Raw genomic sequence first — 13141 nt, 5'->3', positions numbered from 1 at the left:
AAAATGAAGATAAGATAGTTTGAATTATAATTCATGCATCGTTAAATTTTGTTAATAATGATCTATTCCAGTAGCTGCTCATAATATAAAAAAATTGAAGAATATTCAGGACTAAAGAATTTCATTTTTTTTTTTTCGATAAAATTGCTGCTGTTTGAAACTGGTTGGAAAAATAAATTCTTTCGCGCTCGGTATTAAGCGCACGCGACGCTGCACTCCGACAGATTATTAACCAGCTAGACGATAACTATATTTGTCATTGATAAAACCGATTATGAGTTTGAATGAATTACGCCTGTTTTACAAAGACACTAGAAAAAAAGTTCCTGTTATTAATGTACGACACAAGGAATTTTTTCCCAAAGTCTAAACAACATTCGGTCTTGAAAGGATTAATTACGCGACGTAATGATTACATTATTTATTATTGTGATTAGAATTTATTCGTCGTAAAACCACAGCACTGATCCTCTCAGCAAATATACTTGTCTTAATATACATATGCATGTATATGTAAATACCCTATACTTTTATTACTTATAACAGTTTCCAAGGTTAATTGAAAAAATTGTTTACGCAGTGCATAGATCAAGTTACTCTTCATTGCTATGTTAATTTATTTGCTACAGAATACTATTAGTTATCTCAATAAGCGATATACCTTCTTTGCTCTATTCGCATTTTAACAATTTTCAACTGTATTCGAAGAAATTAAATGTGCTATATATAAAAATTAAATTATTTCTCATCGTAATCATGATTTATTCGTTACAGAGCGACGATAATGATCCCTATAACCAATGTGTAACAAAATATCCACGTTCGTAGGTCCAACATGACAGAAGACATACACATACAATAATATTTCCCCTTACTCAAAAATTCAACGATCATTTCTCTCGATTCTCAAATCCAGCTACGTTCGAGACTAATGTAATGCTCCCTGCTCTCGAGTAATCTTCCCTAAATAATTTTCCCCTAAGTAATTTTCTCCAAATCGAACAATGATCGGGAAGAAGCTGCTTGCGTAAATCTTTCGTTAATGGAATGCAACGACTCTCCTGTACAAAGTATGGAGAAGTGGTCGGTGTGTTGGGTAAAAAGGGACCCCCGAACCCTCGGCTCGTTAGCTAAGCCTCTTGTTACGGTAAAAGAGGGTCGTGCGCGTTCGCAGCATGTCATGGGGGTTGTATTGTCCCTCGAGGCAAGCATTTTTTATTTTCCACCGGGGGTAAAAGCGTTCCCTCGCGAGTCTACTCGCGAGAACCTTCTTTTTTCTCGTCGTGGATCGACCACCTCCGGTTTCTCGAACGCGGAAAAAAAAGGGAAGAAGAAAGGGTAACGAGGTGGTTTAAAAATCGTTTCGAAGCGAACAGGGGTGAGGCGCTCGAACGACGCCTTAATTAAGCGTTTTCGCCTTTGACACCCAGTTTCTCCTGTTTTTCAACGTGTTTCCTCTTTGTGCGTTTCTTTTATATTTCGCGGAAATTCCGTGAGAAATATTTGTACTCGAGAGTCACTTCTATCACTTTTGATAAAATGCGAAATTTTTCATTATCTTCTTGTAAATTATTTTCTTACTTTAAAATAGGTCATCGAAATTTTCTCGTAGATAGGTTTCCTTATAGATTTTCGAAATTCTAACGTCACATTTTCTACGCGATTGCAAGAATCGACTGATCGACGGCACAAACTTTTATTCATTGCGCATTCCTGTCAGATTTCGTATTCGTAAGGTTCGTGCTCGTTTTCAAATTATTACCAACGAGATTAGAAAAAAGATAATGGAAAAAACCAGGATTACGAAGATAAATACGTGTTCATTTCTCGACTGTAAGAGCGAGAAAATGATAAATCTGTTGGCAAGGGCGTGTCAACGAGCCAGCAGAATTACGCTGGCGTTGCGGTCATTGATATTTATAAATGAACTTTGCATTTTCATCCAAAATTATGACAAAATATTTCAGCGTCGTGAAACCTCAGGAAATTAATACGCAGACCAAAGAATGATTTACGAACATGATTCGCCCGTAACAACATTTTTCTTCCTTATCTTAAGTATTCGAATTTCGAAGTTTCAGAATTTACATTTCATACAAGTACAGGAAACTTAACTTGACGCAGAAGCAGCGTTCGGAGTTAAGAAAGTAACGTAAATTAATTGTTGACTTGGCAAAAGGAGAACGTTGATCACGTGCAATGAAATACAGAGCAGCGTCATCTTTGAGAAAACAGGGAATTTTTAAACGGTCGCGTTGCATTGGCCCGCGAGAGGGCTCGGTAGTTTCATTGAAAAAGTTGTTAATTGCAGGCGCGCGAAGTCTTGTTCCTTCGAGGTTTCGTTTTCCGTAATAAAAACGATTTCACGGGCCACTGACGGCGATGGCAATTAACGCACAGCGTTGTTAATTCGCCACTCGATTCCGTCGCTACTGATTGCTTTGCCGTGTTATTTCCTTTGACATAGTTTGCTTCATTATTCTGGTTTAGAACGCAATTTATAAATTATGACTTATAAAATACCAGTTCTATAGATTCTTTAAATTATAAATATGAAATATATATATTATAATTAGAATGTAAATTCTATGCCATACATTTTAAATGTATTGAATATTCTAAATTATTTATTCGTTTAGAAACGAAAGGCATAAATCCTAGCGAGAAAGATAACGTATCTCTAAATTGATAAATTTTACATCAACAAATCGTTTAAAAAATATAGTTTATTAAAGCTACACAGTGTAACAAGAGTGATAACATTTTTAACGCATTAAGTAATAAATTGTTTCACGTTTAATATCGATTTAATGTATAATTGATAGAAATTGGAAAGATGAAGTGGAAAATGTTTTCCCGCGTAAAGAGAGCTTTCTGTAATCCTCACGCACAGTAGAGTTTCTTCGTCTTCGCGTCGCATGTTCGTTGTGAATTAACACGCGTACCCCTGCACACGCGCTACCCCTTCGAGAGTTGCTATATACCGGGTGTCGTGCGACACGCGATACGTCGTTTAGCGATCAAAATCGAACCGATCGTTTCTCGCGAGATATCGCGTTCCCAAGCGAAGACAATTTTCGTTGAATCTAATTGTATACCTACAACGCAATCACTAATTTCCCATCTCTCAAATCCAATCAATTCTATCGAGGCTCGCGAATTATGTTCACACTGATGTAATTTAATTACAAGATTATCGAATCGAAAAAAGTAGCAATTTTTATCTGTAGATATTCGAAAACTCAAATGCGTTCTGTATTTATATTAGCTTGTCCGAAAAGTTTCTTTCGTTTTATAGGGAAATAATAAACGCACAATGTTTTTTGTTTTATATTAGTTTATTGAATTATGCACGAACATAATAATAGAAATAGAACGAAATGGATCATACCTAATACAAGAAAATAATATAAAACAGAAATTGTTGTTCATCTATTATCACCTTATGAGACGAAAGAAACTTTTCGGACAACCTAATACTCATACGGACTTGCGTATACTGATTTTATAACTGAAATTTACAATTGAAAAACGAACAAGATTCTTAATCTTGATACGATGTGAAATTTCGAAAAATGACGATTCCTAATCGTTTAGGAAGCGAATCATTTCTAATGAAGAAACTAAAACTCGGAAAAATGGAAACTCGTTTGACTTACAAGAGAAACACAGAGTAAAAGGAATCTCGATACATAGAGAACGCCGATGAATAACTTGCAGCGGTGCGCTCGAACGTGTGCATGTTTCATTCATCCTAGTGATACGTGAACGTACACACCTTCTAAAAATAGTATGAAAATCGCCGGACCGACTCGAACCAACCCGGTCTTTATTATCATACCTGGCGCGCTTCGTTGCACTTTCCCAGCAATCAGGTTTCCTCCTGTTATCGGTTATTCCCTTTTTTCTTTCTTTTTTCCTTTTCCTATGCTTCTACCATGTACCAGACACGCAAATTAACATTCAGCTCCGGCTGGTCTATTAATCGACAAGGAACACATTGCGAGAGAAGGACACGTCATCCTCGCGATCTAGTATTTCAAAGAAGATGTTTGGTTCTTCCGTTCGTTGGTTAAATCAGTAAATCAAATCAAATATCGTTTGATATGCTAAAACGAATGGTGTTTGCTAGCAATGAATCCTATGTCGAAAAGTTCGCATCGTTAAATTCTAGATTTATCTATCAAATTCTATCGAAAGTTATAAATATAATCTTAGTGTTTGTAATATAACGTTCGAACATATGTTAAAACGAACAGATGTTAGAACGAAGCAGATTCTACAACAAATAGATTCGTTCTAACGTATAAATTATATCGCATAGCATTGATAGCGTGTACTGAAGATCAAACCAAACATAGATGTTCGAGATAAAAATTATTCTTCGTATTACGTTCGTATCGTTAATGAACGAGCCAGTTGGTCTCTTCTCGATCGAGACTCGCCATCCGTGAAATCGAGTCGTACGATATTTGTTCGCGAATCTTGCACGAGTTACACGTTCTTTTTACTGGTTCAGGTTAGGTTATAAAACTGCGAGCCATACAAACACGCACGTGGGTTTCCGTGTTCTCGAAGCAGGAAACATTAAGAATCGTAAGAGCCATTTAATAGCTTGGTGATGAACGATGGAGATTAAAGTGTCTGTAATAAGTAGATTGGAGAGAGGTTTAGGAACTGGGATCGGTAATAATCTTCTGTCGAAATCATGAATTACTTTGCTGTTCCGAGGAAAACCTTCTATTTTCGACTTGGTCTACTTTTAAGAAGTAAACATCTCTCATACGTTTCATCGAAATATCACACCAGTATTACTGTACTTTCAAAGATAAATTTTCAAAGCCTTTTTCGCGCGAACCAACATTCCATCAGTTGCATAGAAAATTAAACGCGTAAAGTATCTGGTCCACAAATAGAAACAGGTTAATATTGAGTTGGCAACTAAGTGATTGCGGATTTTGTCACTGGGTGGTATTGACAAATTCCGCAATCACTTAGTTGCCAACCCGATACTATCTCTTACTAATTCTTCAAAGCACCAGCTTGTAACATCTCTCGTTGCATTTACTCATCGCCTGTCGACACATGATCAAACTTTTCTTCCATCTCGATTATTTTCGAAGCCTTTTTCGTGCGAACCAACATTCCATCAGTTGCATAGAAAATTAAACGCGTAAAGTATCTGGTCCACAAATAGAAACAGGTTAATATTGAGTTGGCAACTAAGTGATTGCGGATTTTGTCACTGGGTGGTATTGACAAATTCCGCAATCACTTAGTTGCCAACCCAATACTATCTGCAATTTTCGACCAATCGCAGGGAGACGCAATCGCAAGGAAACACGTCAACGGGAGTAGTAAATTCCCGTTACGATTATAATAATCGACACCACGAGTCGATCGATCCCCCGATTTCCGTTAAGACAATAGGGGTAGTTGAGAGGGTATAACACTGCGATTAACAGGGTTATAAAATTTATATTTTAACACGTAAGTTACACTATCTCTTACCAATTCTTCAAAGCACCAGCTTGCAACATCTCTCGTTGCATTTACTCATCGCCTGTCGACACATAATCAAACTTTTCTTCCATCTCGATTATTTTCGAAGCCTTTTACGCACGAACCAACATTCCATCGGTTGCATAGAAAATTAAACGCGTAAAATACCACGTGGTCCACAAATAGAAACAGGTTAATATTGAGTTGGCAACTAAGTGATTGCGGATATTGTCACTAGGTGGTATTGACAAATTCCGCAATCACTTAGTTGCCAACCCGATACTATCTCTTACCAATTCTTCAAAGCACCAGCTTGCAACATCTCTCATTGCATTTACTCATCGCCTCTCGACACATAATCAAACTTTTCTTCCATCTCGATCATGTATACGTACAGTTGCAATTTCTTCAGGCGTTCTGGAACTTTGAAAGGTTCAGTTCGACACATCGTTCGATGACTCCTCCACCGTAAAGAGAAGAAATCCTTCGGGATCAGACAAAATCGCGAGAGAAACTTACAAGGAACTGGCTTCACGGTTGCCCGCGTTGCTTCGCGGTAAAACATGTAATAATTCTTCAACTGGATACAGGTCGCACGGAAATTGTACGGCTGGTTGCCCGGTCACTAACCCGCGTCTCAGAATTATCGTCCACTATTTTCGAGTATAAGTTAGCTGTTAGCGATTACGTATTACTTTTCTTTTCGCCATTACGTTTCGCGCCGCTAGTAATTTCATATTGATTTTCGCTTGGTTACCTCGTCAGAAATGTTGGTAATCCTTGTCTAACGCGCAACGACGCGTAATTACAAGATACACTTGTAATTTTTGTTTAATCAGAGATACGAATTTTTTCAAGAATATTTGCATTCTGATCGACGAAACGGAACAATATTTTTCTCTCTGTTTGAAGGAATTTTGTGAAAGGTTCGTTATAGATTCTTTAAATTCCCAAGGTATTAGTTTTCTATGTAGTTTCAAGAACCCAGCGACAACTTGAATTTTGAATTCGGATAATTTATCGAGTTCGTAGGGAATAAAAAATTTCGAAACTTCATTTAAGATACGTGCTCTTTCATGACTTCTCGAAAGTTACGCTACAAATTGACAGGAACGATATTTCGGGTGTCGAATTAATAATAATTTAACGAAACGAAATCACGACAACACTATGAATTTAATTGGAACAATATCACAGCGAATATCGAACACGTCATAATCCATCAGAGTCATCTAAAAAGTCTCCCGTTAATACATCACTCGCATCATCGATATGGCTGCAAATACCTGCATACTGATCCGCCGTTCAACGCGATTCGATCGTTCTACCAATTTTTTCATCCCGCATTTTCCAAGATGGAAAACTGCGAGATAAAAGGGCGAAAGAGACGAATAATCCACTCACAGAGTGAATTCTATCTTCGATTCTTAAATTTCCTTCCACAAAGGGCACTCGTTCCTTCGATTGATAACGTCTATCGGTTATCAGTGAACCAAGTACAATGCAAAGCCGAGTGGATATCGAACTAAAGATAAATTCCCAGAAACTAGTGTTCGCGTGTTTATTATTCCAGCCTGGGTAACATTCGGTTACTTCTGTCAAAGTTTTCTCATTAACGAACCAAGAGGGCGGTCGAAGTAAGAAAGGGAAGATTCGAAGAGGATGAAAGGTGAAAAGGTTCGGAGACCGAGCGAAAATTGCAGGACTCGGATGCCGGTTGTTCGATCTGACGCGCATCGAGGCTTGGATAACGCAAACAAGTAATTAAAAGTTCTGGCTGGACGTTCGTTTAATCGGAATGGAGGTCGTGCGTCGCTGATCGAATCCGTATACCGGTGAAAATCGAACGGGAATGAAATAAAGGATCGACTTGTGTAAAAAGGCTCCCTGTTCCCGAGTTGTTTTTCTTCTTTTTTTTTTTTTATTTGTTGTCACATAGACCCGTGTTTTTTTCATTTCGACTCGTGGATCGTTTAACATTTGCAGAACAGGACGCAATTTGTAATATTTCTTTTTTTTTTTTTTTTTACTCCAGTCAAAATTTAATTAATGTTTTATTCGAGTCTTCTATCGAATCTTCGATTCTTCTCTGTTGAGATCACGCGATTAATTGGTAGAAAATTTTGCCGTTGTTTAATCGTTAAGACGAGAGAATACGTTTTTTGTCGGTGGATCGTAAAGTTGAGATTCACGAGCAATGTCGCGAAATGGTAGATTTCGGTTGTGCAATTACTACGAATGACCCTCTCCAAAAATACTACGAGCTTCCTGCAACATCTATCACAGGAAACGAGGCACCCTGTGTCTCTGAACCGTAAGATTAAACGCGTTCAGGTCAACGAGTGCTTGCACAAAGTGTTTGCAAGACGCTCGAAAATTATCTCTGATTCATCGAGACTGACTCACAAGCCAAATTCGCAAACAAATGACAGTTTCGACAACGATATTTACTAAAATACATACGAATTCTTTTATGCAATCGCCAATTGTTACATATTTATGAATAATTTTTGGAAGAATAATATTCTTTCTTATTTTTGTTTTCTTTTTTCAAAAAATTTGTATAGAAGCTTGCCGTGCTTTTTAAGAAGTTGAAAACGTTTAAAGGAAGTTTACTCGTTAGCTAATTCAATTGTCAATGGACGATGAGAAATTTTCATTGGGAGCAAAGTTTCAAATTTTACTAACATCGGAATAATTTATTTGGATGCTGTCTGAGAAAATCTAGAGATTTCTGTATGCTACATGTAAATCATTAATTTACAAGTATTGACCATTCGGATGATAAGTTGATGATCCATCTCTTTCAATTGGCATTTATGAATACTTTAAATCTGATGTTTGTAACATTTGTTGACGAATCATTGCAGATTTTATTTCACACAATTTCGACGCTGCATAATAAATTCGACGATAGTATTGTAATTGTATATTCGGAATATTAATTCATACAGACACGATATTCAAATAAAATGATAAAACTCCCTCTCTCTCTTCTCTGCCTCGCACACGCAAATTAGATTTTACGACTATTAAATCTTCCATCTTCGTCTCTCTTATGTATTAATAAAAATACATTGTTACTACATAATCTTTGTTAATAAGAGAAAAATGTAGAAAAATCTTCTTAAATCGATGCAATAGAAGAAGGAAGACTCGAAGACGATTTTATCGCGCGTCTTCGAAGGCGTTCGAAATTTTTCAATTTCCTGTCGCCGCCTCAGTTTCGTTCGCGGAGATACAGGCCTCATTTCCGGTCGCGCCCTCGATGAAAGCGCGCGTCGATCTCGCGGCATGCTTGCGAATCGATACTACCGTCTATGGTACAGAAGCGGTTTTAGAGACGCTTACGACGAACAAGATGTACTAATGATCGTGGGAAGAAAGCCTCGCAAGATGAAATGTCGAAGAAGAAGAAAAAAGATATAACGGTGAAGTTAATGAGCAAAGTAGACGTAGAAAGAGAAAATTGAGAATCAATAAAGAGGACGAGGGTTTAAGCGTAGAATCGCGAATGAACTGTGTGAAAATTCTTCGCTTGTTGTAAAAGAACGAGAGAAAAGGCAAGGACAGGAGAAAATCAATTATGTCGTTGATTCTGATTAAGTAGAGTTTCTCTGAGAATTTGTGATTCTTTCTGCTGCAAAATAGTATTAACACGCCGAGTGAGTTGAAATAATTTCTTTCTTTCTCGTAGCTCGCGTTTCAGGATTTCAACGAGACTACCGTTACATTTTTCTTGCTTGAAAAACAAAATTGAGAAACATAGAAAATTCTTTCACGTTATCAGTTACGATTTCGATACAAACATACAAAAGCAATAAACGTCTTATTACAGTAGCGCAAAATACTGATCGGTTACGTCGCAATAAATAATCCTCGTCTGTTTAAAATTGAAAACTCTGCCAACGCCGTACTCTACCGAACAACAGAGACAAACAGCACGGAGGAAAAATTTCCTAGCTCGATATCTACTTCCAGCAATTCATTTAATCAGATTTTCTAGATACATAGCCCACTTTCTTAAAGCCACCTTATTGAAACCGAATTCCACAGATTAGAATACTTTTCAACGAGAATATGCAAATATCTGAAGCATTATTCGATAGAAATTTCCATAACTCTCCTTTCGAAAATCCCGCTTTTATTGCTTCTATACAGCCACATTCCCGTCGCCAGTTCGTATTCATAAATCTTCCTAGCTATATTACATTGTTTCTATTTCTGCATAAACTCGGCACGAGTTCGCCTTTAGGCGCGAAAATAAGACGGACCTCCTCGACTCTGACTCCTTGCGGGAGGGCGTAACATAAATATGAGAAGAGTGCACGTCGTCGTGGCCAACGGTAGGAAGAAACTTCTCTGTGAACACGTAAGAATGATTAATGCGAGTTATTTCGAGCGTTGTCGCGAGGAAACGAACGCGACTCGAGAGCCACGAGAGGGATGGATATGTGGCCTCATAAATATACGATACGCGTTTCATTGACGGATACGCACGCCACGGTTATCAACAGACGTTCCCGTGTTCCATTGGAAATAGTCGGCCGTCTTGGTTAGACAGTAGAATAGGAAAGGCAAGCACCGACGCGACGCGACGTGCCGAATGCTGAAACATACGCGCGATAACACGATCGAGAGTGAAACACGCCATTGAAATTGTTTTTCACCACTTAAAACTATTTTCTCATGGTGTACCTACTTTTGCTACAATGTTCATGTTGGTCTCTTCGTTCAGAGATAATTTCTTCACTTCGATACAGATTTCTGTATACCGTGGATCACTATGTTTTGTTAATAGAAAACTTGTTAATAGAAAACTCTCTATAGAAATAGTTCATTGCAGATGTTTTAATAATGGAAATAGTAATTTGTGGTATTTATAGATAATTTTATTACATACAAATAATAACAACCCGTGTTGTATAGTGAAAACAAATGAATACGCGTACGCGATGTTTATGCGTCTCGACACAAGTCAACGTTGATTTAGTCAGAAACACGTGTGTTTTCGGTAACTGCGAAAAGAACGAAAAATTGATATGAAACGATCCAGGTTAAATAAGGATTATTCGCGTATCAACTTGAACGATCCCATAGTTATAATAATTTGCAGAAAAACGCGAGCTGCGAGGCTTTCGAGGACTTGTCGAAAAGAAAAATTCCATCGATTCAGAATCCAGAAGCCGCGTATTTCGTTCTCTCGACTATCCGAAACGTACATCGTCACGTGCAATTTGTTCAAAGCCCCCATTTCACAGACCGTCTTCTCTCGCGTCGCATCTGAAAAGCGTGAGTCAAGGTATCTTTTCTATGTAACAAGAACCGTCGTAAGTGGTATTCAAAAGCGAATCGTCGAATCGGAATGACGATCACGGTTCGGCGTGGGCCAGGAGGCGGGCTTCTCTCAGACAGAAATAAAGTCACGTTCCAGAAGAGAAATACATGCGACCCATGCTGAATTCACTCGTCGTCAAGCAGCGTCGAGTCGCTTGCTGGATATGCCCACGCATAGACAAAGCCAATGGTTGGAGGTGCGATTCGAACAGCTTCGTGCGTTCCAGTTCCTCGAACGCAATGGCCGCGCGAGCAGATGGCGGAAAAGGGGCTAGCGACGCGCTGCTAATGGAGGGAAGATTGCAAAATTGCCCGGTCAATTGCTCGCCGTTTCACAAAACGTCCTTTCAATAATATATCCTAACCGTTGAGAACGTTATACGGCTTCGACTCGTTTGAATACGTTTGGATTTGTGTTCGTGTTAGAGTTTGCTTGAATTTGTTTGAACGTATTCCAGGGCCTTAATCACGTCCGGTCGAGTAGAAAACATTGACACGTTGGTAAGATGATGCTTCCAGATGTTTAATTGATTCAGTTAATCGTTTAAAGTGTGAGCCGTTGTAATTGGCTCGTCCTGTGGACTGCGTCGGTTTAGTTTAGTGTATTAGAGATGTATTAGGGATGAAATTGGGTGTTGTGTTAATTACTTAGGGAATCTGTCGTGTCTGATTTTTACTTAGTTTGTCGACATCTTCGTTTCTAATATAGATATATTCTCAACGCTTCTATTTACTCTTCATTTCAAAATCTTCTACGAAGAATTCTTTAACCTTCCATCGACCGAGTCACTGATCAGCCCAAAAGTACCAAGTTCACTTAACCCATCAGCGGCCCATTATCCCGTGTCCCGAAAATCCAAGTTCTCGCGTTTGCGGTCACTCTATTCCGTACGCTTTCACCCATTCCGGAGAGTATCGATCACAGCCGGTGGTTCTCTGGCGTTAAATACAATTTTCTGGAGTCCCTGGAGCCTAGCTTGGAGAGGTTGAAACACCATTCTGGTTGGGAGGGCCACGTTAAATCGAGGATATCTCCCCCATAGCGCAGAAGAGGCAAAGATCCCACGTAGTCGATGGTTAAAGTCTGGTCAATTGGTGTGAACGTACTCTGTGAACGTGTCCATTCTGGCTAGCGGCTTGGGAAGAGCCCCTTTAGAAACGTTCCACTGGCAGCAAGCCATCCATTAATACGAATTAGAGTATTTAACTTGGCAAGCGGGGGCAGAGAAGAATGGAGGAGGAAGAAGAGAAGGAGGAAGCCAGGGATAAAGGGAAGAAAGGGAGACGAGAATGGAAACGGCTCGAATCGCTGCGCCTCGCGGAAACAAATTGCCCGAATTGCACCGCCGCGGTCTAAATTCCATTTCGCTTGCTTTTTTTCTTCCTCTCTGTTTCGATCTCGCCGCGGTAGGTGTTATTCTTCATTTTCTGCATGTTCTCGTGCGATAGTAAAAACTGCGACAAATTGAAGTGATTATAGTCATTGCTGGTTGTATGGGAAACATTTTATTGTATGGCGTTGTGTGTGAGGCTTTAGCTTCTTGTATAATAAAATTGAAATAGATTTAAGAACTTCTGAGGGATTGATTTTATCGTTAGGAAATAGTTGCTCTTCGATATTCTTCGTTAGCAATTGTCGAAGTGATTATTACTTCTCAAAAAAAAAAAAAAAAAAAAAAAAAAAAAAAAAAAAAGGAAAAATCTACATGATCTGTTCAGTCTTCTAGTTTTTCGTAATAAATTAATTTGTATGGAAAAGAGAAAGGTGGCTGGCAAATATACTTGTGAAGGCATTGACAAATTAATTTTCAGACATTTACGACAAGAGTTAAAAAAATATTAAGAGATAATTTGTAAATTTGAGATAATTGTTTGTAGGGATGTAGAGTTTTAGCGAGGGTGTTGAAGTGGTTACCACTTCAACAGCAATGATATTCGAAGCATACGATATTCGAAGGATTTCTATTGAAACGAAAAAGACGAGATAATATCGTGGAATCGATTCTTTAGGATTTCTTTTTTAGACGTAGTTCCACTTTTTCTTGTACAGTCACCCAATCGGCATTAATTTTAGAACGTTATAATAAACTGTCGCATTCCATAATTGCTTCTGTTTTTAGCTACTGTTAAGATAATGGCACTTGTAATTTATATTTTATGGCCATTTTCTGATATGCAAAGACTAAGAATATTTAATAGCTGGTTTAAAGTAGCTTGAGGTAAATGGTGTGTTAATAAAGTTATATTTTCCAACCTACATTCTTCTTCTACTTATTTTCATGGTACGCTTCCTTAGTGCAGC

At 38.3% G+C, this 13141-nt stretch overlaps 1 protein-coding gene across 5 annotated transcripts in view; it reads left to right on the top strand.

Moving 5' to 3' along the window:
• LOC126864517 (RNA binding protein fox-1 homolog 2-like) overlaps positions 1-13141 on the top strand; it is a 350319-nt gene that overhangs the window by 219841 nt on the left and 117337 nt on the right. The gene's annotated exons all lie outside the window — the stretch shown is intronic.

The sequence above is a fragment of the Bombus huntii genome, chromosome 4 (genome assembly GCF_024542735.1).
Source record: "Bombus huntii isolate Logan2020A chromosome 4, iyBomHunt1.1, whole genome shotgun sequence".
NCBI lineage: Eukaryota > Metazoa > Arthropoda > Insecta > Hymenoptera > Apidae > Bombus > Bombus huntii.
Note: the sequence above shows the minus strand (reverse complement) of the source record. Positions and strands in the feature narration are given on the sequence as shown.